Source organism: Sciurus carolinensis, chromosome 13 (genome assembly GCF_902686445.1).
Source record: "Sciurus carolinensis chromosome 13, mSciCar1.2, whole genome shotgun sequence".
Classification (NCBI taxonomy): domain Eukaryota; kingdom Metazoa; phylum Chordata; class Mammalia; order Rodentia; family Sciuridae; genus Sciurus; species Sciurus carolinensis.
In genome coordinates, this window is record NC_062225.1 from 7,275,257 (window position 1) to 7,302,444 (window position 27,188).

Consider the following 27,188-nt stretch of genomic DNA (forward strand, 5'->3'; position numbering starts at 1 on the left):
ACCAGCCCACATTCTGGAGCCTGTGGCCGGGTCTACGGGGCCCTCAGTCCCAGAACCAGCAGGGCCCTTCCTCGGCCTCCTCATGGGTGGAAACGTCTCAGGCCTGATTGATGCTGGGCTGGTTCCAATCTCTGTCCCCACAGGTCCTGCTTCCCAAACAGACCCTGAAAAGCTAACAAAAAGGTCTTCTTCCTTGATCCACCCCCTGCCAAGCACGTGTGCACAAAACAGAGCAGCCCACTGAACTTCGCAAAAATCAGGCCTTGCCTACGGGTCCCATGCAAAACCATCATGGGACATTTTACCAACATTGGATGCAACAGAAAGACAGGACTCCTGGTTGTAGCTTGTCTGAGTAGCCCTGGGCAGGTAACTAGCTCTCTCTGACTCGCCATCCCATTCGCTTAGATCTCACTGGGCTCTGTGCGGAGCCCATGTGGTAATATCTAGGAAAGGACTTTCCAGAAAGATGGTGCTCCATGCAAACAATGAATGTCTCTGTGTCCACGCCTACACACATGCCCTGTACTGCCCTGGGGCTCAGCCTGATGGTGGAATTCATTCATTCATTCATTTTGCAGAACTGGGGACTGAACCCAGGGCCTTGCATATGCTAGACATGTGTTCTACCACTGAGCTACACCCCCAGCCCTTTTTATTTTTTTATTTTGAGACAGGGTCTTGCTAAGTAGCTTAGGGCCTCACTAAGTTTCTGAGGCTGAATTTGAACTTGCAATCCTCCTGCCTCAGCCTCCCCAGTAACTGGGATGACAGATGTGCACCATCATACCTGGCTATATCAGAATTTTTAGTTGAAATTTTTCTTTTATGGTAAACTTACATAGATTTTTCAAAAGGAAAAAAGCAAACCTAAATCCTACCATGCCAAGTACTTTCATTTCAGTAGGTTTACCCCCACACTGTTCAGATGGGTGCTACATTTGATTTTTAATTACTCATGAACCAAACATCTATTTTCTACCACTAAGTTCTAGGCACTGCACCTTCAGCACTGATCAACCACAAAAGAAAAAGTTCTCATTCTTGTGCTTTGAGGGGAGACAGAATATACAGATGTCCAAGGTGATGGGCAGAGGTGAGGGCTTAAACACTAATAAGCAAGGTAGGACTGGGGGTGTAACTCAGTGGTAGAGCACTTCCCTAACATACACGGGCCCTGAGCCCAATCCCAGCACTGTAAACAAAACCAAGCAACAAACCAGCCAACCACACACCAAAACCAAGGTAAACGGAGGTGCTGTTTTATAGAAGAGAAGGCGACAGGTGAGCAGAGTCAGATGAACTACTGACGGTGGAGCCATGGTATACGGGGGAAAGAATGTGCAGACAAAGAGGAAGAGCAAACTGCAAGGTCCCCAAACTGCAGAGCGGGGGGAGAAAGGAGAACAGAGGGATGTCAGGTGCTGGTGGAGAGGAGGGTGGACCCCAAAGAGGGCCTCGGAGCACTTGGACAAGACTTCAGATTTCATTCTGAGTTGAGGAAGATGCTACATCCTAGGATTTGGAACAGAGAGCTAGCATAATGTGACTTCTGTATTAATGTTGTGTTCCTACTCTTGCTGGAACGTAGAAATACAATGAACCCTTGCTAGTGACCATATATCCTTGCCTTCTCTCTATTCACTTGCTTCTTGCAGCATTTTTGTAGATTACAGGAGTCCTCCATTATCCAATTTTAAGTCCCACAGTTTCAGTTACCTGTAGTCCAGTGGCCCAAAAATATTAAATGGAAAATTCCTGAAACAAGTAACTCAAAAGTTTTAAATTGTGTGCCATCCCAAGGACTATGATGAAGTCTTGCACTCTCCTGCTCTACCCCATCCAGGATGTCAATCATCCTTTCCAGTGTATCCATGGTGTATATGCTACAAACGTTAGTCACTTAGTATCCATCTTGGTTATCAGACAGATTGTCGTGGTATTACAGGTTATATTCATATAACCCTTATTCTGCTTAATAATGGTCCCAAAGCGCAAAGGAGCAATGCTGACAAATTCAGATATGACAAAGAAAGTGGTAAACAGCTTCCTTTAAATGAAAAGATGAAAGTTCTTGACTTAATAAGGAAAGGAAATAATTTGTATGATGAGTTCACTGAGATTTATGGTAAATTATGGTTACTAATCTCTTACTGTTCCTAATTTACAAATTAAACCTTATCCTAGGTACATATGCACAGGAAACAACATAATATGTGTAGGTCTTGTTACTACCCATGGTCTGAAGCATCAGTGTGGTCCCACCTAGAATAAGGGGGACTCCTGTACTCGGAATTATATCTATTACAAATAAAGACAATTTTATTCTTTCCTTTCTTCTTTATGCCTTTCATTTCTCTTTGCTGTTTAGAATGATTTTAGCTGTGAGTTGCTGGAAGGTGAACTTCGACAGGTTGAGGAATTCTCCTCCTATTTTTAGTCTGCTGAGAATTTTTAGTCATAAATAGGCTTCCAATTCTGTCAAATGCTTTTTTGCACCTACTGAACAGATCATAGAATTTTATGTTTTATTCAATTAATGAAATGAATTTAACTCACTCACTTTGCATATTAAACTGTTTCATTCCTGAGATAAATCCCACTTGGCCATGAGGTATTTTGTCCTTTTAATATATTGCTATATTTCATGTGCAAGCATTGTGGTTTTTTATGTTCCTATGTTCATGAGAAATCTTGATCTGTAACTTCTTTTCCTTTTTAAAAAATTATGATTATGCTGATTGAAATTATTAACTATTACATTTAAATTTTTAAAACTTTTTTTTAAAGATTTAAATTATTTGGGAAGTGGTTTCCTCCTCTTCTGTGAAAAACTTTAAGTCTATCTCTTTCTTAAATGTTTTCTAAAATTCACCAGGGAAGTCACGTGGATTTGGAGTTTTCTTTGGGAGAAAGTTCTGAACTACGAAATTGATTTAAAGAAATCAAACTTAATAATTATTCAAATTCTTGAATCAATTTCAATATTTGTCTTTCAAGGAATTTATCCCCATTTCCTCTCATTTGTGGTATTTACTGACATGAAGGAGTTATCAATGCCCCATTATTATCCTTTAATATGTCCAAGCAGTTAACAGGCCCTCTCCCGTTCCTGATACTGACAATTTGGCGGCTTCTCTCTTTTCTTGATAAGTTGTAGAGTTTAATCTATTCTGTTGCTCTTTTTAAAGAATTGACTTTGGTTTTTATTGATTTTTTTCTTACCATTTATCTGTGTACCTTCGCTGACCTGACCCCTGTCCTTTATCACACATTTTACTGCTATGTGTATTAGAAATTCCACAATAAACAGCTTTTATTTTTGCCTTGAGTGACTAGTATCTTTTAAAGAAATTTTTAAAGTGAAAAAAATTATTTTATAGCTTCTACATTATTTCCTATTTCTGGAACTTTTCACTCCTTCATACAGTTCCATGTTCTGTCTGGTGGCATTTCCCCTCAGCCCAAAGATTTTCCTTGAGTGATTCTTGCCCTGAAGATCTGCAGGAAACAATTTCTGTCATCTTTTGTCCATAGGAAAATGTCTGCTTCACGCTTATTTTTGAAACATTTTTTCCAGAACTTTAAGGCTGACGTCCCATTGTTTTCTGGTTCACGCTGTTTTTTGATGAGAAGTCAGACATATCTTTACTTTTATTCTCTTACATGTCACATGCCTTCTTTCTTCTGGCAACTTTAATACTTCATTTTTATCTGTGTTTTTCAGCAATTTAATTCTGATGTACCTCGGTATTGTGGATTTGGGGGAGGTTTACCCTGCTTGGAGTTCCTTGAAATCCTGGGATCTGTAAGGCTGAGATTTTTTTTTTCCCAATCAAATTTAGGGGAAATTCCTCAAATACTTTCCTACCCCAACCCCTTTCTCTTGTCTCCTAGTACATTTATACATCTGTTAGACTACCAGGTATTCCCTTCCCCACGTCATGGTGGCTCTCTTTATTTATTTATTTATTAATTTGACTTTTCTTTACTCCATGCTTCAGTTTGAATGGTTTCCATTGGTCTGTCTTTAAGTTCATTGCCAGCGTCCAAACAGAGATCTATCCGTTGAATTTTTCATTTCAGATACTGATTTTCCAATTCTGGCATTTCCAACTGGTTGTTTCCTAAAGTTCCATTTCTGTGCTGAAATTTCTAGCTATCTGTACGCTCTCTGTGTTTGTATGGATCTTCTGACCTTTTTTTTCCCTGTATTAATAGTCACACTGTCCTCATGTCTAGTGACTATTTTATTATATGCTGGACATTGCAGGTAATGCTTTGACTAAAGAGCGTGGAGTTTTATTTAGGCCGACAGTGAGATGACTGGCATAGCATCTTGGTCCTAATGAGGCTTGTTTTAGGTTCTGTTCTGGGGCTTTCATGTGATCCTAACCCTGCTCCTAAGGTTTCAGGTAAATGAACAAGGTGTTCACTAAGGTCTCCTCACCCTAGCAGGTTAGACCTCCCAGCACTGTGACCGAGCAACCTACAGATCCTCTGTTCGGCTCGCTACCCTCCTACCCTGCCCAGTCCTGACCAGTCTCTGAGTCCTGTGTATACATGCAGCTTGGTGTTTACATGAGACTCCAGGGGGAAACTCTGAAGACTTCTCAAGTATACTCTTCTCCACAAATGCCCGCTGCCTTGACATCCCCAGTTCTGATGCTTCCTCTGCTCAGCTCTCTGGTGGTCCCTGCTTCCCCTGAGCCTTGGTTTTGAAGACAATCCCAGACAGAAATCCAGGGCAAGTGTGAAGTTTGCCTCACACGCCTCCAGTGGCCTCCCAGACCTGCGCCAGGCAGCGTTCTACTCTTGAAAACAGTTGCTTCATACATATTTGTCCAGTGTCATAATTATTTGGGAAAAGAGAACAAATCCGATCTGTATGACTCCATGGTGTCTGGGGTTGGAAGTTGGATTACATTTTAACAGGTGACTCTGGAGGCTGAGAGGAAGAGACTGCAAAAAGAACCACATGCCCTAAGACCACCAGAAAAGGACATGGGCAAGTTTTAGCTTAAAGCGGAAAACATGATACCTGCTTGACACCTGTGCAAATGTGACAAGGCACCTCCAGATATGCCCTTGGGGACAGAAGGCCAGTTCTCATCTCTGAAACCAGGTGGAGCCGTGTGGTTTCACAGGCTGGAGTCCAGGACCTCCTCCCAAGGTTCTTCTGGCCAAGCCCAGCCACAGCTGCAGCAGGAAATGGCAATCCCCTGATGCTCCGTCCACATCCAAGGCTGAGACCAGTGGATGGGACACCAGCCACAAGGACAGAAGAGCCCAAATGTGTGGCCTGGAGAACTCAGGCCACCTTCAGGTCTCTTGAAGACAACTGCAAATCCCAGCTCTGGGGCAGGACTGGGTCACGTACTGCCTCTCCCACAAACACTGCTCCAAGTTGCTACAGTCTGGATCGTAAATGGGCCCCAAAGGCCTTCCTACGAAAGGCTTAGCTCCCAGTCTGGCACTGCTGGGAGGGGCGGAAACTAAGAAGTGAGGCTTTGTGTAAGTCACCAGGGGTGTGCCCCCGAAGGAGACTGAGATTCTGGTCTCTCTCTTTTCTGTACCCGGTAATGAGGTGAACAGGCTTCCTCTACCAAGTGCCCCTGTCACCATGTGCTTTCTCACCAAAGACTCAGAAGCAAGGGGACCAACCAATCTTGGGCTGAAACCTCCAAAACTGCCAAACATTTACTCCTCATAAGTTGATTATCTTAAGTATTTGTTATAGTAAGAAAAAGCTGACTGCTTCACAAGTCAATCCTCCCACAGGTTATTTTCTAGCAAATGCCTGCCCCTGGCATCGCCAGGAAAGATCCAGGTTGGGGAGAGGCCAACGGTCCTTCTTCTACCCAGCTAGATGTTTCCATGGCTTCTCCCACCCCACAGCCTGGAGAGGCCTTGTAAACCTAACAGCTTGCAAGTAACAGGAAGATTTTATCAGCTCAAATAAAAACCCAAAGCCAACTCAGCCTATCTCTCTGAATGCCTATCAGTCAGATAAATACCTTAAAGGGCTGTCCCTGACCTTGCCTGGTACAAGTTGCCACTTGTCCTGCACAAAAGACCAGGAAGTGGGTTTCCTAGGGGGCTCACAGTCCACTGACCTTCCTCTCTCTGGTGTATCCGTCTCTCAGTGATCAGTGACACAACACTCAGAATCTACAAAAGGCTGGAGAGTGCACTGGAGAAGTGGACTGAGCCTCACAATTTCCACTAAAAATCCAAGTGTATCAAAATGAATTTCATTAATACCTCACCTATTTTCTCAGTCTGAACTGAGATCTATATTCCTTTGTATGATTAGTCAGAATAATCCTAAAGGTTTGGAGGGTTACACACAGAAAAAGCTCCCTGCCCAAGACTTGGCTTGCCCAACCCTAAGTCTAAACACTTCATGCAAGCACACAAGGACAGAATGTATAAATGTGTCCTGATTTTAAGCCTCATGCAGTGAATCAGCATCTCACAAGCTCAGCTCCCTCTGAGGCGCTGGGAGAACTCTCCCATGAAGATTCAGAAGCCTGGCAGAAAGCTGTCAGGCAATTTTGGAGTCAGGTTTCTGCAACGCCATGAAATTCACAAGCCCCAGAAGCAGTAGCAGATTCTTAAGTTTCTGGTCTAATATTTGTATTGGATTTCCTCCTCCAGGGGTACTTATTTGTTCAGAAGATTTTATTTTGGTTCAATTTTCTTCTGATTTGCATGTAAGTGCTATAGCTTATAAGAAGTGGGCAGAAAGCACCAATAAAAAATTAAAAAAAAAAAAAAAAAAAAAAGTGGGCAGGTGTGGAAAAATCCTTCTTCTGTGCCTGAGACAGCAGCCTGCCATAATTATTAGATAAAAGATCCCACAGGAGGTCCTAAATCTTTCCATGTAACACAGACCCAAGCGACCGCCATCAAACCCCTGCTCCTGAGACTCGGAAGTGCACTGTCTGGCTGCAGCAGAGACAGCTCTTGCTGGCTGGTGAATGGCATTTCCTCCCTCCAGCACATTCCTGCAGACCTGCCCGCCACTCTGAGGCCCACTGAAATCTGACTCCAAGACTGGCCAGCCTCCCTGGGGAGCAGGGACCTGGCACCGAACACGACATCTGTGCCCCAAGTCACCTGGCCACGTTGCTCTTTCTCCTGGCTCCCTTTCACCACCTGTGAACTCACAGAGCCTGTCCCCAGTCACAGAGCCCAGCAGTGGGAGGGGCAGAGGGCCAGCGATGTGGCTGGGGAAGCCATCAGTGAAGGAGTGGGGGCGGGGCAGGGCTGGACTAGCTCTCAAAAAGGGGGATCTGAATTCTGAAGGAGGAAACCTGTGCATGTCTCCCTCACAGTGACACCTGCTCTCCCCCATAACCCTGAGACGATCCTTCCAATCCCTCCCCTCCAGTTCGGGTCCCTTTTCACCTGAGCTGTCCCCGCTCCAACCAGCAGCTCCTACTTGCAGGAAGCAGGTTTCAGGGACCTCCTGCCAGGCAGGACACCTCACATGCTCTCTGAGAACAGCTGCCTGCAGGACCTTCTCTAGAAATGCATTCTGAGAAGTTCTTCGTTTCCTGAACCACCATTCCAAGGACCCACGGAACCAGAGCCAGCTCTGCCCACAATGACAACCATTCCCCCCAAAACAAGGAACAGCCCTGAGGGTCAGAGGGTCAGACTGAAGGTGTCCCCTCCTCCCCCGACCCACCTGCTGCCAGGGCATGGCTTTTGGGAAGGGCCAGGAGGCCTGGGTGGGTGTGCTTTTCTGTAGGGTGACCTCAGCAAGGTCTCCTGAGGAGCAAGCCACTGTTCTACTCTCACAGCTGCCAGGAGGGTGGAAGAGGTGATGCCGACGAGGTTCAGCTCAAAGGCGCCCAGAATTACCACTCAGTGAAAGAAGGGCAGGTGGAGACTCCGGTTCCAAGGCGCTCACAGGCACACAGAGCCGGAAGAATCTGAGAAACCTTTGATTTTCAAAGAGAGGTTGAGAAGGTGCGGGCGGCACTCACAGCGCCAGGCAGTGCGTGAGCAGCAGGCACCTGGGCAAGGTGCTGAACCAGAAGGGAGGGACCCCAGGCCTGGGCCTCCGTCCCCAGCACAGGCACATCCCTTCCACTCTCAGAGCCTCAGGCATCTCACCCTCCAAACATCAAGATTCTGGACCTGTCCACCTCGTGGCGGGTGCCATGGGTCAAACAAGACTCTCGGGCACAGGCGGCGCTTTGGAAAGAACAGATAGGAAGGCTTTCGTGGACTTGGGGGACCCTGGACACAGAGACCTGGACCCGTGAAAAGTGGGGAGAGCAGAGCCCTAGGGAGGGGCCTCCGTGTGCAACCAGCACGTCAGGCACTGAAGGGACAAGGCCCAGGGAAGCGCTGTCCCTGTGCTGGGTGAATGTTCCCCTTCCACCGTTCCTAGCATCCTCCCACGTCCATGGATCAATGGAGAGGACCAGATCCAAGCTGGGTGTGCCAGCACCAGGGCAGGAAGAGAAGGCACCTGCACAGCAGGCCCTGCCAAGTCCTCCGCTGGGTCCGCTCAGCCATGCTAGAGCCAGCCCACCGTGACCTCCTGAACCCATACACCGGTGACCATGGCCAGGCCAGGGCATGGAGGCAGAGACCACCTGGCTCAGCCTCCAGGCTGGGCACCCTGAGACCTTTGAGGCTTTGTGTTCTTCTAAACTGTTCTACTCACATGCTTAAACCCCCCACACGCCAACCACCGTGCGCCTTGTGGCCACAGGGGTAACCTCGTGCGCTCAAATCGCACGTTAAATGTTTGATTTTGAACCGTGCCGTCACACTGTGAGTAGCGATGCCATGTCCTTCCCAGCAGACTCATTCAGTGGCTTCACCAGGGCCAGGCCCCTCCACGCCCCTAGAAGGCACGAGCCCGCCCTGTGTTTTGTCCTGATGACTGGCGGGGTGACGAGGGTCGCTTCCCTGTTTTCTCAGATGACAGTCACTGGCGTCCTTGGCAACAGGCCTGTGCCAGAGCCTGGGGCAAGCAGGAAAAAGCACAAGGAAGAATAACACATTGTGCAATCGGTTCAAGTACCTATGCTAACAATTCTCTCCCTCTGAACACAAAGGAACTCTGCAAAGAGCAGAAGAAGGCCGCATGGGGCGGGTCACCTGGTGTTGTCCTGGCTTAGGGTAGAGCCGGGTCTGCCTGGCGGTGTGCTGTGACCAGGCAAAGGCACTGCACTGACCAGCCCTGCTGCACCATGAGCAGCTGACAGGGCGATGGCCACACCTGTCCGCCACTTCGGGGGTGACCTGGGCAGGCCTATCCAGCACTTGCATTTGTCTCACTTGGCTGCAGAAAATCTGCTCCTTTGGCCACTGCTTATCTACAACTGGGCATGTGCCAGGCACGAGGTGGGCTTTCCCAGCACACCCTGGGGGTCCTGAGAGCTGGCCTCCTCCGCAGCTCAGGGCTGTAGCCTCTCAGCTCCTGCCTGGCGCAGCCTCCCCTCCCCACGGCAGCCCCGCTCAAGTGCAGCTGAGCTAATTCTGGGCTCCCTGCCACCTGCACAAGCCCACGCCACACATGCTGTGACTCATGCGAGGCGCCCAGAAGCAAGGCCCAGAGAATGGCTGCAAGGCACCACTGGAAGGCACCAGGGGCGGCCAGTCTCCAGCCTTGGGCTGGCAGTGGATCTGAAGGCAGCTCTGAGGCCTCTGACCACCTCCACCACGTCACACAGGTAGAGAGCCCAAGTCTTCAACTCGACGACTCATTGGGACACCCAGCCTCAGGCTCACGGTCTATCACCAGAGTCAAACCCTAGATCCCAAACGTTATACCTGTTATCACTCTACCATCAAGACTCACCTGAGCACGTGGGAAAGTCTTAGAACATCGCCAAAGTTCTCAAACCAAAAAAAGCATCCAATCAGAAGAGCAGAGAGTGTTCGCAGCTTAACTGTTCCACTCGACCAGAGGCACCAACGGTCTACTGAGCACCTCCTTCTGCGGGTCTCCAGGGCCCGAGGTGTGGTCCCCGCCCTCAAGAAACCAGTGCGGGGAGGCAGACAACGTGATAGGTATGCATAGAGCACTAGAAAGGAAGAGAACACGGAACTCCTGTCCAGGAGGTGACAGAGGGAAGACGGCCCAGCTCAGCTGCCTCCAGGCGCCTGCAGGCAGTAGGCCCAGGGGGCGGGTGGGTAGCCCTTAGGCAGAGAGGACACAGCGTGAGGCCTAGGTGCCTGGAGTATGTGGAGAACTGGGAAGGCCAAGGCTGGACCCTGCGAAGAGTGTGGCAAGGGGCCGGTATGGGCGGTCGGACACAAGCCACGCTCCGGCTGCGCTGCAGAGCCCCTGGAGCCGCGCTGAGGAGCCAGGACCGAGGGCTCAGGCCCAGCCTGCAGCCAGGGGGACAGGCTCTCACTGGCTTAGTCACTAAGAGCCACACCTCCCTCCTAGGGTGGGTCTGCACATTCAAGGAGTCACAGAAAGTGGGGTGTCCAGGAGCAGAAAGCCCTAACAAACGCATGCGGAGGGGCACATTGCCCACGCACTCCAGCCTCCACGACCGTCAGAACCAACCCACCGGCAACCACCTCACAGGGCTGCTTCTTAGACCTGCAGCTGTGGCTTGGGTACTAGGGATGAAACCCAGGGCTGTGGGGGCCACGCCTGTCATCCCAGCAGCTCAGGAGGCGGAGGCAGGAGGATCGCAAGTTCAAAGCCAGCCTCAGCCACTTAGCAAGGTCCTCTGCAACTCAGCGAGACCCTGTCTCTAAATAAAATATGAAAGGGCTGGGATGTGGTTCAGTGGTTAGCGCCTGGGTTCAATTCCTGGTACCAAAAATAAAGTCGCCTCTGCAGCACAGGCTTTGTCACCACCTGACTGTGTGGTCTGACCAGCTCGCCTTGCGCGCGCTCATGGTCAGGAGCCAGGCCAGGACCAGGAGGCGGAGCCCCATTGCCCAGGTAACGCTTCAGTGAAGCAGCAGCCCCGCCTCTGCCCTCCAGCGCAGGCACAGCCTAGGCCCTTCAGCCGGCAGCCCCGAAACTCACTCGGGTCACCCTGGGCACCTGCACCCCAGGTGAAGCAACCAGAGAGGTTCCCAGGGAGACGGAGATGTCACGCCCACGTGCAGCCACTGCCATAAACACGGGTAACCGCACGGCTGGGCCTCCTGGGCCACAGCAAGGAGCCCCTGAGGAAGGGGGCAGGGCCTGCCCACCCCACCCACACCACTCAGGCCCCCGCCAAGCTAAGGAGCGGTCCCCAGCTCACCTCCTGGGCCCTGCCCTGGCCATGATGCAGGCAAGGGGACACACTGCCACATGGGGACCTGGCCAATCCCCAGGGGAGCCTCCCCTGCGGCCCCGGCCTCAGCCCGCTCGGCCCTCGGGTTACATGAGCCCAGTGGATCCTGTTGTGGTGGCTCTAAGATTACACGGCTGGAGGCCGCCAGGCCAGCCTGCTGCTCCCGTCCACCCCCGCGAGGCAGACTTTCCAGAACATAGGGTCCCCAGGGACGAGAGGAGTCCTGGCCCTCCAGCTGCAGATCCCCGCCTCCTTGGGGGCCGCTTCCGAAGATCGCAGAGCTGACTCTTCACACTGACCGGGCCTCACCACCAGGCCCTCCCTTGGCGCTTCTGCTGGGACAAGGGCCTGAGTAGATGCCTGAGGACCATGGCTCTGGGCACAGGTGCTGTAGGCAGCTCCCCAGGGGGAGGCCCTGTGCACCCAGCCGCCCATCCCCCGGGTCCAGTTTGAACGGCATCGTCTCAGGCATCCAGGGTCCTGAGAGAAGGCAGGGAGGCTGCTCCACGGCAGGGCCGCAGCCTCTGAGGACAGTGCCCAGAGCCAGCCGTGCCCAGTGGCAGGTGCGGATGGTCCAGGGCAGACTGAGGCCCTGCTCACCGTCACAGCCGCTGAAGTACAAGTGGTTCTGGTGAAGGGCTGGCACAGGGTGTGCAGGGTAGGGAAATAGTGAGGGGAAGGAGCTCGGCCAGGGGGAGTGTCCACTGCCTGGCCTGGCCCAAGGCCTTGGTCTGACTCGTCATGCATGGAGTTGGTAAGGAAACGCAGAGGACGTAACAGGACAGCCTGGGGACACTCAGGCCCAGGGGCGAGGGGATAAAGCGTTAGAGGAGCTGTCCCTGGCTCCCCTTCTACACAGACCAGCAGAGGCTAAGGTGCCCTTTGGGCCCTGGCAGCAGCCCTCGGCAGGTGGTCAGAGCAGAGCATCAAGGTGGATCTGCTCCTGAGCACGTGGGAGGCACCTCCTGGGACCCCCAGAGATGCAGTGGCAAGGCAGGGGGTGGGGAGCATGGGGTACCTGCCACTCTGCGCATAAGGACCAGGGAGGGAAGCCTGTCCAGAGCCCAGGGGTCACCTGCAGCCCCGGAGGAGCTTCTGGGTTCTTGCTAATCCAGGAAACTGGGGAGACAAGAAAAACCACCCAGGAAGAGAGGAGGAGGGCTATCAGGTCCACCCAGGTGAAGGGCAAGAGCCACAGGGGATGGGGACAGCACGGCAGCTGGGCAGGAGGACGAGCTGCTCCATGCAGGTGGGAGAAGTGCTGCTGGCCATTCAGGGGCGCCAGGTCAGGGCAGGAGAGGTGCCTGGAAGTTAGTCAATGCCGACTATGACAAGCGGTCAGGCTCTTTCAGCAATACCTTGAACTCCGCTGGAGGCCAGGTGCAAGGGCAGCTCTTCCAAATGCCCACTGACCAGCCAGAAGTCTCCCTCCACCCGAAGCTCTGAGTATGAGCACACACCTCATCATCAAAGGCCTGGCAGAGCTTTGTCTTTGGTCCATGATGGTGCACGTACCCTCAGGGTCACTGCCAGGCATGGGCAACTTCCCCCAAGCCTCCAGAGAAGACCAAACGGAAGGGACCAAACTCCCAGACAGACCAGACTTAGGGCATGCTTCAAAAGGTGGGGATTTTTATTAAGTCATTCTTTGGACTGAGAAAACTGTGCTATAGCCCTATAGTGGAATACTACTCAGCAATGAAAAGGAATGAATAGTTGACACCCCCAGTTCCCTAAAAGAAGGGCAGAATGACTGGGATGAAAGAAGCCAAAGAGAGCATACCCTGCATGATTCCATTCCAGCAAAATTCTAGAAAATGCAGAATCAGTAATAGTGACCAAGAGAAGGTCAGGGATTGCCTTGCAGGAGATTTGGGGATGGAGGAAGAGAACAGAGGAGGCTGAGGAACTTTGAGAGGCTATGGATGTGTGACTATCTTAATTGTAGTGTTGGTCTCACAGGAGTACCCTATGTCAAAACTATCAAACTGAGCACCTTCAATGGATGCAAATTATATATCAATTATTCCACAATAAGGCTTTTTTTTTTTTTTAAACTAGGGATTGAACCCAGAGACTCTTAACCACTGAGTCACATCCCCAGCTCTTTTTATTTTGTTTTATTATTTTGAGACAGGGTCTCACTAAGTTGCTTAGGGCCTCACTAAATTGCTAAGACTGGCCTCAAACTTACGATCCTCCTGCCTCAGCCTCTTGAGCTACTGTAATGCCAGTAATACCACTTTGTCTAGAAATAAAGTTATTTTTTTAAATTAAAAAAAAACCTGCTCATAAGAAATTATGCTGCTCATAAGAAAAAATTTGAAAAAAGTTAGATTTCTCATCATTCTACCAGCACTAAACAGAAATAACACTTTGGCATACTTCTTTCTATTCTTTTCCCTACATACATACATACACACACACACACACACACAGCACATATCAATTTGTTTTTAAGTAGAGCATAATCCTTTCTTTGAAAAGTTTTGCATCCTTTTTTTTTCTTTTAATTTTAAAAGTTCTATATCCTAAGTGTTTGGGTTTGGATTTCCTGATCCTTCATGCACACTAGGAACAGGAAGTGGGGACAGCAGCACCCAGGGTAGCTAAGTCTGCCAGGAGGGGCCACGGACACAAGGCAGAGCTTCAGGTCTGTTACTCTGAGTCAGCACCTGCAGAGCATTGGCATCCCAAAGCTTCTCTTTCCCCAAACATAGCCTGAATGGCAGCACCTCGTGCTCCGCACCTGCTCCATCAATACTCATGGAAGGCAACCTGACGCAAAAGGAAGACCCCCGTTCTCCAGCATGTCCAGCACCTTCTGTCTCCCAGTGCAAGCTGGCCCCCACCTCTTCCGCCCGGGCCTCCTCTGCCTGCGGCTCCAGCCCACCCTCTTCCTGCCTTCTTCATTTAGCCTCAGATCATGAAGTTCCCTTGTGACTAAGCATCCTCCAGAACTATTCCAGGGGCCCCACCGCTCTAGGGCCTGGCGATGACTCATTCCCCACGACTGGATGTTCAAGTGGCCTCCAAATGTTCCCCTTTATAAATAACATGGTGATGAACATCCTTGCATAGGAATCCGACTGCAGCTTTAATCGTTTCCCTGGGATAGATTCCTAGAAATGGAATCACCAGGATAAAAGGAGGAGCTCTTTTAAAGGTTTTGGGACCAACTGCCAAACGGCTTGGCAGAAAGCTTGCGTCTTCCACTCCCAAAGTCCTAGGCGAGTCCTTGACACACACCTGGCTGGCACCATCCTCCACAAAAACAAACAATGCACCAAAATTGTGCTAATTTGATATAAAAATTTGATATAGGATCTTAATTTTGTATACACCCATTTGATGAATGTGTAATTGAATATCTTGCACTGACTTCCATTTACTCTTCTTTTGTGAATTCCTATCCATTATCCACTTTCTTATTGGAAGTTCATTCAAAGTAAGAGTTGTTCACAAGAATTTTAGAGCTGTTGATGTAACAGGTGCCTGTCTTACAGGTAGTAAGCAATTTTCTCAGTAGATCATCTTAGATTTTGCTTTTCTTTCTTTCTTTCTTTCTTTTTTCTTTAGACATCACAGAAGTTTTCTTTCTCTGTGATGTTCAAAAACAATTTTGGCCTGTGGCTTCTGTCTCCAGCACCACGTGTAGAAAGATGCTTCTCATCCCAGAATTCCAGACTCACCTGAATTTTCTCTTAGTACTTTAATGATTTCATTTTTTACATTTAAAGTTTCAATCCATGTGAAGTTTATGGTGGGGGTTTGAGCTGAGTGGGGAACTTGATGTCTTCCCAAATGGTTCAAATTAACTACATCAATTAAATTGTATTTTCCATCCTTTCTAGACTGTTCCATGGTAAGCTATCTAGTCTCACCCCAATATTAAACTGGCCAACTTATTATAAATTTATAATGGTTTAATATCTGGAAAGTGATCCACCCAGATTCTGGCTGGAAATTGCATTAAATCCATAAATTAATCTGGGGAAAACATAAATATCAGAGACATTGACCCCTCCCAGGATGGAACACGCCGAAGCTGTCCATTTATACCATTGCTCATTTGAGTCCCCAGTACAACTGTGCCCTGTCTTCACGGTTCCTGGGTGCCATTGCTAGGTGTTCCTTCTCTGAGGATCCCCCAGGCACACTTCCTGTGCCTTGCAGGAAGCAGACTGTGCTGTGCACACTTCTTGCACACAGGCACTGTTTTCACACTTTCCACCCAGCCAGGCGTAGCTGGTTGCCAAGCTTCCACTCAGGAGCCACCGTGCATTTCCCCAGGACATCCCCACCAAGGGGCACCAGCACCCTGCTCCAGGACCTTCTCAGTTTGATGGCAGCCTGCTTATGATATTAAAATTTTTCTTTCTTTCTTTCCTTCTTTTGCAAGATGAGGGTCTCATGTTGCCCAGGCTGGCCTTGAACTCATGAACCTCTTGCTTCAAGGCTTCCAAGTAGCTGGGATTTCAGACACACTCCACTGTGCCCCACTTGGTCTACTTTGAAACTCCCCTGCCTTATGCAGCCCTCCACATGATCTGTCCCCTGTCCCCTCAGGCACAGCCGTCCTGTGCACACCACACTCTCCTTCTACCTGGAAATACGCCCTGCACCTCCCTACCTATAGAAACGGGACTCCCTCTTCTCGATCCACCCAGATGCTGCCTCCACAAACTCATGACACCCACTGGGTTTGCATCGTGTGCACAGCACACACGCCAACCTACTATGTGAGATTTACACGTGCAACTGTGTCCCCATCAGGTGACGCTGGAAGGCAGGGCCCCCTTCAGTCCTGCCTCCAATCGCAGCATGGAGTCTGTGGCTGTGGCCGCTGTGTGTTGACAAACAGGAAGCCAGTACGGTGCACCCTGGCTGTGAAGGGGCCACCCTTCCCTGTCAGTCAGAAGGAAGAGCAGTCCAGGAAGGCGGGAGTCGAGGACAGAGGGCTGTTTATGCTTCTGCAACTGGATGGGGGTGCGGCCAACCCAGGCCAGCCATACCCCTGGAGTCTCCCCAGCAAGGTCTCAGGCTCCTCCTCCAGAGGGATGGTGGCAGCCCTCTTCTCGGAATCCAGGTCCCCAGGAGCCCCGCTGCATAGCAGAGGCCCCTGCAGAGCTTACTGGGCGCAGACAGCCCCACCCAGGACTCCTGAGTCAGACTGCAGTGCGAGACCAGGCCGCTCAGGGGCCGGGCAGGGCCGGGCCAGCAGGCAAAGAAGGAAAGGCATGCTTGATGCACTCAGAGGCCAGGCCCTCCGCACACCAAGGAAACCCAGCTGTAAATGGAAGGCTCATTTCATCACCAAGTGACCGCACGGGGACAGGGACCAAAGCACCCCAAAATAGTATTTGGCAAATCCATCCTTTTCTGGCGTAGCTAAAACTGCACAGGTCCTGAAATTCCCAAGTATCCCATTCTCGGGAATCCCTACATCACAGGGCATGTGAGCCTGGAGCTCTTTCCTGAGCCTGCAGAAACAAGGGATGTTTCTCTCTCTCTCTCTCTCTCTCTCTCTCTCTCTCTCTCTCTCTCGGCTTTTTTATGACTTTATTTATTTATTTTTATGTGGTGCTGAGGATCCAGCCCAGTGCCTCACCCGTGCCAGGCAAGCGCTCTGCCTTGGCCCCAGCCAGCCCAGGCGTTTCTCTTTACCCAATGTCTACACTCTGGCTGAACCTCCTGTCCCAGTGGGCACCATGCCCCACTGAGCCAGGTCACAGCCAAGCCCCCGCTGCACTGGCTCACTACTGCCTCTGTACTCTGCTCAGGCAGTTCCCTGGGTCACAAGGACCCGCTATCGCCTTCCTACCTAGGGTGACAGTATGACCTCCTGGGGCCCCATGAACTTTTGCCCTCAAGTGCCCTTCCTCTTGAAAAAAAATGGACAAAAGCATATTTTAGTACTGAGTCAGTACAGAGAGGAATATATTAATATGACATCTTAAAGCATTTTTCTTTGACCCAAAGGTCATGTTTTCCTTTTAATTTGAAAAGAAATGAAAATCCTTTTATGGACTCCAAAACTCTGATGGGTCCTCAGCATTGTGTATCCCGGTCCCGTGGTCAGTCTTGCCCCACCTCAAGTACCCAGGCACCCCCAGAGAAGACTCAGCTCAAGCAGGAGCAGTACCTACACCTTGGACCACACACTCCCCTCCCCAGGAGGCCCTGCTGCCTTCAGCTAGCACCTTGCTGCACTTATGCAATAGATCCTCAGCCTCTGTTAGACTGTGTGCTCTCCAGGGACCTCTATAGCTACAAAGTGAAGGAACACCAGACAGAATGAAGAGATGTGCACTTTTACCAGTGGGCCTATGACATCCACCAAGATGTTCTTGTTTTAAAGGAAACTGTATTAGTCAGTTTTCTGTGACTGTAACAACTACCCAAAATAATCAACTTAAAAAGAGGAAAGGTTTACTGTGGCTCACAGTTTTGGAGGTTTCAGTGCCACTGCTTTGGACTGTGGCAGCATAGCACATCATGGTTGGAATGTGCACCAGAGGAGGTCAGGTATGAAAGAGAGAAAAAGGAAGGGACCAGAGTCCCAATATCCCCTTTGAGAGTACACCCCTCCCAGTGATCTAAAGCCCTTCCACTAGGCTCACTTCTTAAAGGTCCCACCACTTCCCAGTAGCACTACTCTGGGGATGATTTTAACACATGGGCCTTTGCGGGACATCCCAGATTGAAGCTATGGCAAAACTTCCACCTGAGCTTCTTCTGGCTATATATTTCTCAATTACCTTGATACCCAGTGATTACTCACAGGTGAGTGTAGGCCAGCATACCCAGCAAAACTGGGAAACTGAGGGCAGGACATGTCTACAGGCGTCTCAGAACCTCCTGTGAGGGTCCAGTGGGGAAGAGGGTACTCCATGGTCCCTTAGTGGCCAAGACAATCTATTCCTAATGCTAAATGCTATCACGGTGCAATCCCTTTGGAAGTGATGCCATTGCTAATGCTTGGGATTGCCAAAATCTAAAAGAAAATCCAGAACTAAATAGAGCTGACTGGTAATTACTCACTGGAGTTTAGTTGCTATCTTAGGGTACTACATCTTTTGAATTTGTGTTTATGTTATTTCTTTGAGAGATTCTAACTTTTGAATCTCTTTTGTCCCATGGTGCCCACTGGGACAGGAGGTTCAGCCAGAGTGTAGACATTGGGTAAAGAGAAACACCTGGGCTGGCTGGGGCCAGGGCAGAGTGCTTGCCCAGGTGGAGGGAGCCTCGACAAATGTAGAACCATCATGATCCCAGGTACCCCCTGGTGGAACCTATTGGAATTGCAAGCAAAGTACCCAGGCAATGGCCATACTCACTTCTCTAGTAAGGCCACAAATATTAAAAATATTAAATCTCTAAACACTTAATTCTTTTTTTGTGGGGGGGACTGAGGATTGAAACCAGGGGCACTTAATCTCTGAGCCACATCCCTGGTCCTTTTTATTTTGAGACAAGGTCTTGCTAAGTTTCTGAGTTTGGCTTTGAACTCACGGTCTCAGCCTCCCAAGATGCTGGGATTACAGGCATGTGCCACCACACCTAGCCCGATCCTTAATTCTTTACCTCTAAATCCCTGATGTGCAAGCACTATCCAGAAACGAAATCATTATTATGTCACATACACACACAGGCTACTTTTCAAACATGTAGATACTGAGGTGATTCATAAAATACGATGTCATCTACAGAAACCTCAAAATTCAGTGTCTGTTTATTGATGGGTATTTTCCTTCTTAATGGATAATGAAAACATAGTTACAAACACCACAGCAGGCCATCCTGGATACTGACCCTTTGTTACCGTTTGGATATGTCTTTCCAATGGCTCATGTGTTAAAGGCTAGGTAACCAGGGTGGAGCTATGGGAGGTGGTGGAATCTTGAAGAGGTCTTTAGGTCATTGGGGGGTGTGGCCTTGGAGGGGACTGTGAGATCCTGGCCTTCTCCTTGCTCTCTTTTGCTTTCTGGCAATTGAGGTCATGAGTTTTGCTCATTCACACACTCCCTTGCCATCAGGTACCCCCACAAGATAAAAGAACCAATCATAGACTGGTGAGCCAAAATAAACCTTCTGTCTCTATAAGTTGGTTTTCTCTGGTATTTGTTATTGTGACAGAGAATTACTACACCCTTGGAGAGAATCCGATGGGAATTCCAGCAGCTTGGTCGACACTGAGGAGCCGGAACTACAACTTTGTACCAAACACTGTATGTCCATCAGAAGAGCAAGGAACTGTTGTACTATCAACACGCTCTTTCAACAGAAGTATTTATTTAGGAATTGGGGCGAAACAAGAACAGATGATGTTTGGGAAGTATCTGCTCCTTCAGTAAACCATGCCAGCATGTGGTGAGCAGTTCACGCGGGATCACCCAGAAGCCAGAAAGACTCAGGACACAGCCACCCTTGTGCCAGGCAACCACCGACCCAGTGCCACATCAGGATCTGAGTGGAAGGACCCCAGCCTGAAGTTACCCCCTGGAGCTTCAGGGACCACCCTGACCTCCCAGCTACCTAGGACTCCTCTGCTGGGGACAGGCAAGTCACTGTCACCTCCCTATGCTTCTGTTTCTTTGCCTTGAACCAGGGATAATCATTCCTCTTTTTAACAAGAGGACTAATCCATAATGATATTCTATTCTTAAAGTGCCTAACAGTGCTCAGAACACAGTGGATGCTCAGCCACCTCTTTTCCATTCCTTTCTTCCTCCTTTCAGGTTTTAATCTCCCAGATGGTAGCCACGTGACGGTCACTTCCCAGAAGGTGAAGAAGGACATAACAGCCAGGGATAACTACGTGCTGCTGCAGTTTAGGTACTGAATGTGTCCCACAAAGAGGTTCCAGTGTGGTGAGGAGGTGGTGGACCTTTAAAAGGTGGAGCCTAATGGGAGGTGATTAGATGAGAGGGGGTGCCATCCTCAGTAGGAATTAGGGTTGTTCTTGTGGAACCCTGGTAGTTCCTGTGAGAATGGAGTGTCCTAATGAGTGAGCCTGGTACCTGACTCTCTCCTGCTTCCCATCTCACATGGGATCTCTGTCTCCTGCACGTGCTATCACTGTGATACCATGCGCCATATGGTGATGTAGCCAGAAGGCCCTCAGCAGAGCCAAGTAAATGCCAGTGCCATGCTCTTGAACCTCCAGAACTGTGAGCTAAATAAACCTCTTTTCTTTATAAAGTACCCAGTCTCTGGTATTTTGAGATAGCAATAGAAGATGGACCAATACACATGCTCACTCTGAGCCTGGCGCTGTGCTAAGCACCAGGCAGGCACTAGTCCCCTATCTCATTCATACACAACTCTGTGAGGTAGACTAGTCCCCTCCCATGTTCCAGATGGGGAACAGGACACTGAGAGTGCCACAGCTGCAGAACGGGAAGGTCAGGCTTTGCATCCAGAGCTCTCATTTGAGACAGGCCTGAAGTAAATGAGCCTTCCGGCATGTGCTCCCACGGCAGCAAAGGGTCCTGCCCAGGCCCACTGAGGCACAGCTGCGCCTCACTCCTATTCTGCCCATCTCGTAAGACCAAGTGTCCACTGCCCAGCATCTCCAACCTACCACGTCTTCGGACACCTTCACCAAAAATTAATAAATAAAGGCAGGGGGAAATAAGGCCTAGTTATAATAAAAGTGTTTCCAACAGACTCCCGGACATTGGTTACAACCCATGGCCATGTCCATACAAACTCCTGTCTTTTCTTCTCCCCACAATCCTAGGGGCAGGGATCACGACCTCCAGAGCATGAGGGAGAGAGGGCCAAGGCTGCACCCAAGGCCACCCAAACAGCCAGAACCAGTAGGGGAGTCATCCAGGTCAGATCAGCCCTGCCCCTGTCCTTCCACCATGCTGCTCCTGCAAAAGCAGCTGCGAGAGGTAAGAAGAGGGGGTACAGGTGCTCCTGCAGCGGGGAGGCTCCCGGAATGGAAAGGAGAACAAGGAGCCCCCGCGCCCAGCCCTGTGCACGGCCCAGGGAGTGCGTGTCCAAGAGTCTTTCAGCAGCGTGAGGCAAACGACCAGGTGTACAGGCTGCTCCCCAGCCCCGGGTCTCCAAGTCCAGAGCGCCAGATGTTAAACACCCGGTGACAAAGAAAAGGAGCCTGCTCCACTGCGTTGTGGTCACTTAGGTGAGTCCTGTGACTTCTCTGTGCCTCAGTCTGCTTCACTGTCAAACCGGGACAAGAACAGTGAGGGGTAAAGCCATTGCGACACCCTTGTATGTTGGCCCAACAGTCACGAAGTTAGTAAGATGAACGACCCACGGGGCCCGGGGAGAGGAGAGGGGTGAGGGCGCCCACGGCACCCAGGGAGACCAAGACCGTGCAGCTCTGCCACTCGCCCGCTGGGCAATCCGGCCAGGTGACTTCACCTCTCTGAGCCCTATTTCCTATTTCAAACCATGCAGGATGAGCACAAGGATTAAGTGAGATGATCGAGGTGAAATTATTCCCAATGCTGAGCCCACTCCACAGGTGGTAAATACCACCGCCTCTCTGAGCTGGGGGAGACTCTTCTTAGCCCAAGCACGCTTCCACTTCATTATTGTTTTAAAGCACCTGACTTGGAGGGGCGGGTTTTGTGTTAGGCAGCCTGGATGATTCAGTACTTGTATGCAAAGAAAGAAAGAGAAGGAAAGAAAGAAACCCTTAAGAATCTCATTTTATATGGTTAGAAGAACTGAAAGAAAAATAGCTGCTGGTGGTAAAGTAATTATTATAGTTTACTTCATAATGCACAATCAGTGCACAGCCCCCAAATTAAAGAAAAGCAGCTGTTCCATATAAATCAAAGCCTACTTAACTTGGTACAGAGAAGGTACCATAGAAACCCAGGGCGAGGCCTGGGGGTGTCACTCAGTGGTTGAGCGCCTGCCTAGCATGTGCCCTGGGGCCTTGGGTTTGACCCCCTGCACCACCAAAAAAGGAGAACAGAAACCTACAGGGAATCTCTGGTCATTTGGTACATGTCAATCACTACTACTTCCTCTCTTTTTTTAAAAAACAACATGGGTTTCCTAGATGAGCCTTGTAAATAAACACGCAGCTACATGTCCCAGGGCTGGTCCCCAGAGCAGAGAGAGCTCCTCCCTCCTTCCACCATTGCCTGGAGTCTGCAAGGTAGGGAGCAGGGGTCATTTAAAACAGTCCCTCCCTGAGGGCTGACATTTACTGTGGGGTCAGCTGAGGGTGGCCATCGGCAGCCCCCACTGTCTCCAGCACTCCCCAGCCCCCAGCTGTGCTCTGAGCTGCTAGAACCATCTTGTCTCCTGGCTGCTTCGCAGCGATGCCTTCCCTGAACAAGGGCAAATGCAGTGATCCACGCAGCAGGTAGCTCAGCGCTACAGACACCTGACCCCACAGTAAGGGCACACAGAAGCCTGCTGGAGGAGGCAGAAGAAAGACTGTTCATCAACTGACTGCTGATCAGTTATGACTCACCAACAAACAACCGGCTATTAACTTAGCAGCATTTGAACTCCTGCCTCCTGCCCACTCCTCACAGTGCAGGGCTGATCCGCGTCCAGAGTGAGGGCTGGAGAGCAAAGCGTTCTCCAAGGTGCAGGTGAGACAGCCAGGCACGCCCTCAACACCCACGTGCCTCTCCTCTTGGGGGTCTGAGTTTCCCGCTCCCGGCTTGTGTCCTAGACCCTCATCCACAGCTCCGAGGACTCTGAGCGGCAGACGCAGCCTTCCACAGGACAGGTGTGGATGGCCAAAGAAGTGTGACTCGGAACCACTGATGAGTCTACAGTGTCACTCTGGGGTGGCTCTTGCAGGTCAGGCCCAGAGCTGAGCTTCCAAGAGTTTTGTCGGCCCTGAGTGTCCTGCCTTCAATTCTCTTCTGCTGACACTCATTAGAGTGAATTCTTGCATAACACAGATGCTGCCGACCAAGATGCGTGAGATCTCAGTACAAATTCATTTTATGGGAAGAAACCCTGGCATGAAGAAAAAAAAAATTCAGGCAGGACACATCCAAGGAGGAATCTTGTACATACACAGGAAATCAACTTTGGAGATAGTAGTTGGAAGGAATGATCGAATAATGTGCAAAAAAGCAGAGACAAGGATGTTCCCTGTCATGATGTCACTAACTGTCAAAGGGTTGATAAGGACCTATCAATATCACACAAGACATGGCTGAAACTGAGATGAGAACAAATGTGAAGGAAGAATGTCCAACAATCTAATCCTGCAGAAGAGACACAATCTATTGATTTTGCAAAGACAGCTTTTGGACAACATGGACAGCACCTCTTTCTAGTAAATACACTCATCCCTAAGTGTATGCAGAAGATTTACCCCGGGACCCCCTGAAGATACCAAAACCCCCAGGTGTGCAAGTCTCTTACACAAAGTGGAGTAGTATTTGCGTAGAACCTACACACACCTTCCTGTATACATTTTTATTTATTTATTTTGGTACTAGGGTTTGAACCCAGTCATACTTTGCCACTGGGCTGTATACCCAAATGCTTTTAATTTTTATTTTGAGACAGGGTCTCACTAAGTGGTTTAGGGCCTTGCTAAATTGCTGAGGCTGGCCGTGAACTTGGCAATCCTCCTGCCTCAGCCTCCCAAGTCACTGGGATTATAGGCATGTTCCAAGGGATCCAGCCCTCCCGTATACTTTCAATCATCTCTAGATGATTCATAACATCTAACACAACATAAGTGCTATGCAAATAGCTGTTATGCTGTATTGTTTAGGGAATAATGACAAGAGAGGAAAGTCTGTACCTGCTCAGTACAGCCTCTTATTTTTTTCCAAATATTTTTGATTTGAGATTGGATGAATTCACTAACGCAGAGCCACGGAGGACCGACCTTTTATACTTTTGTGCACACATGTATACATGTACGTTCAGTGTAATGCAGACAGATGCTTGGAAGGATGTGTCCCTAGATGCTATCGGGACATCCACTCCTGTTCTGGCCTGGGTTTGCTTGACGGCAGACGCCGTCTGTTCTGCCAACGCCTGGCCTGGCGCCATGCAAGGGTGCAGCCAAGGAGCAGCCCGGTGGACGTGAGCCCATTCGCAGGTCTGGTCGGAGCCCCAGCTGGCTGAGAGGCAGGCGCCACACAGTTTGCTCCCTTCCGAGACTTCCCCGCCTGCTGGTCTGGCCAGGTCCCATCTGCAGAGCCTCCTCCTCCACTCCGGGAGCCCTCTGGGATGTTGTAGGGCCCACAAAACACACGTGGTCATCTCCATTCCAGAATGTGGCCCCAAATCAGCCTGGCCTAGCACAACATCCCGACTCCAAGGCTCATCTCTGCTCATGCGCCCCACAGAGAAAACAAGACGACACCGGTCAAGCCTCTGGAAATGGCCACTCAACCTTCAAAAGACGGTTTGTGCACTGAGATCCACTGAACCCAGAGAACATGCTGGATGCGCTCAGACATGATTATCTGAGGAAGCAACTTCCAAAGGGGCATGCTGCTGACACCCAGCAACCACCCAGAACCACCGGGAATTTGGTTCCGAGAAATGATCAGAGGTCACAGGGAGTGAGTGACTCACTGAGCCCCGTGGGGATGCACAGCACGGCCATGTGACCCAGACCTCTGATCCACCTGCAGGTCCCTGTTCCTTATCCCTCCTTGCCTCCATTTGCAGAGTTATCACCACAGCTTCTAAGTCACTAATCTTCTATGCAGGAGGGACTCCCAACCCACCCCCCAAAAATTCTTGGTACTACTTCTTTGGAGGAGAAAGGTGAATAAGAAATGTATTAAAACAAGACCACAGAACCTCAGGACTAGGAGTTGGATATGGAACTCAGGTTGGAACAGCAGATGAATTATGGAGATGTGCTTCAAGGTGGGCAGAATTCCCATGTCAACTGCAAAAATCAAAAAGAAGTCAACAGACCCAGTCTGAGCTTAGCCCACCCAGGTGCCCCTGCTACTATTGGCAGCTGACTCTATGCCTGGCTACAGCGGTGCAGCCCGACCAGGAAGAGCTCAACACGGAGAGCAGCTTGCCTGCAACCCCAGGCAGCATGCAGGCTGTGACAGGGGAACGTCCCCCATGGGCACTTGTCTTTCCTGAGAAGCCCAGAGCAGAAACCAGCCCTGAGCATGCAGCACAGTACCCTTCGTGAACTCAAAGTGGGTGTGAACGACTTCATACACTCGATCAGACCTAGACATGTTCCCAGAAGGTCCCCAAACACTTCGAGTCACCCATCTTGACAGGACGATGGCGTCACGGAACTCTACCCAATCTGAAACCAGTTAGGTTTTGCTGTTTGGCAGTACTAGGAATTGAACCCAGGTCCTGTGCACGCTAGGCAAGTGCTCTACCACGGAACTACATCCCCAACTCTGGGTCTTGCTGAATTGTTTCGGCTGGACTTGAACTTGTGATTCTCCTTCCTCAGTCTCCCAAGTAGCTGGGATAACAGGTGTGTGTGTGAGTCACTGTGCCCCATTTAGAAACTGATTTTAGGAGACAAGTGTCATTCTTTAATGTGCTCCTGTTATATTGTTTGAGAACATTCAATTCAGAGGAAAAGAAGGTAAATGTAACTGGTGAATCTCTTAAGACATGTTAAGTACAGGTGAGTAAATAAATATTTATTAAACATAAACAAGAAGGGTTAGGAGGACCAAGAGATACCTACTATTCAGGAGGCATTAAACAGACCCCACAGCTGGGGAGCCAATATTGGTGATACACACAGTAGGGCTGGAGGATGTAGCTCAGGGGCAGAGAGCTTGCCTGGCATGTGTGAGGCCCTGGGGTTCCATCCCAGGCACGCACACAAAAACCAAGACACAACTAGAAAAAGTAGTCAGCATTCATTCACATGAGGCTAAACACGCATGAGGAACCTAACATTCCGGCATAATTCAATCACCCTTTGGCAACACCCGTTCTGGTTCTCTGAATTCACAGTTCATCAGGCCCATAGGTGAGTCCCAGGCGTGACAAGGCAGAACTGTCCCTATGTCTCTTTAATAGACGAGTGGGGGTAGGGCAGGGAACTTCCCTTCTGTGGCTCCATTATGAGGACTGGTTCCGATGACTCTGGTTGGAACCACGTTAGTGAGGAAGGCTGTCCTGGCAAAGAGAGATGGGACCTTGAATGCCCTGTAGTCCAGAGGCGGTGCTGCCCGCTGCGCCCTGTCCCACCTGCATCACCTACCCCACCTCTGGGCCCGTGCTTCCCACCGTGTTTTAAATTACATCAAGGCCACTCCCCCCGGACATCTTCCACCACTGTCTCTACTCAGGAACACTCTGTACTACGGTCACGTCATTTCCTTAAATACCAGCAGATCACTGAGGCTGAAGGGCCCTTTACTGTCATGCACTGCTTTACAAGGGGGCTGTAACTGAGAAATATGATAAGTACCCTTTAGCCTTTTAAGAAAGACAATGAAATAATTTACGAAGCATTTTCTCTGCCTGTGATACTGCATCTCACAGAATGCTTGTGTGTGTGTGTGTGTGTGTGTGTGTGTGTGTGTGTGCAAGTGTGGGTACCACCACACCTACTATAAGGGTACACAAGGTCACAGGCCCTCTAGGAAGCCAAAGCCCGACCACCCCTCAGCCGGGTCATCTGCTTTAAGAGAGCAAAGCCCCCTGATGTTTCCAGTTCTCACATTTAGGGTCTGTCTGTCTAGAGCGGTTGCTCAGACCCATGCACAACCCCATAGCTAAGGGTTCCCGTGCCTCCCACAGATGGGAATTTCGGGGTAGAAACCATGGAGAGTTTGGTGCATGGACCTCGGAGGTGAGGGCAGATATTTCTGGAAGTTCTCCAACTGCCTATCTTTATAAAAACCAATCCCACATACGACAGCTAGGAAGATGTTTGATCAAATAAATAACTTTCCACCCCTCGCCCTTCAGAAGGATCTTTCTGTGATT

At 49.9% G+C, this 27,188-nt stretch overlaps 1 protein-coding gene across 2 annotated transcripts in view; it reads right to left on the reverse strand.

Annotated features, from left to right (window-relative positions):
- Cracdl (CRACD like) overlaps window positions 1-27,188 on the reverse strand; it is a 143,925-nt gene that overhangs the window by 111,844 nt on the left and 4,893 nt on the right. The window lies entirely within an intron of this gene.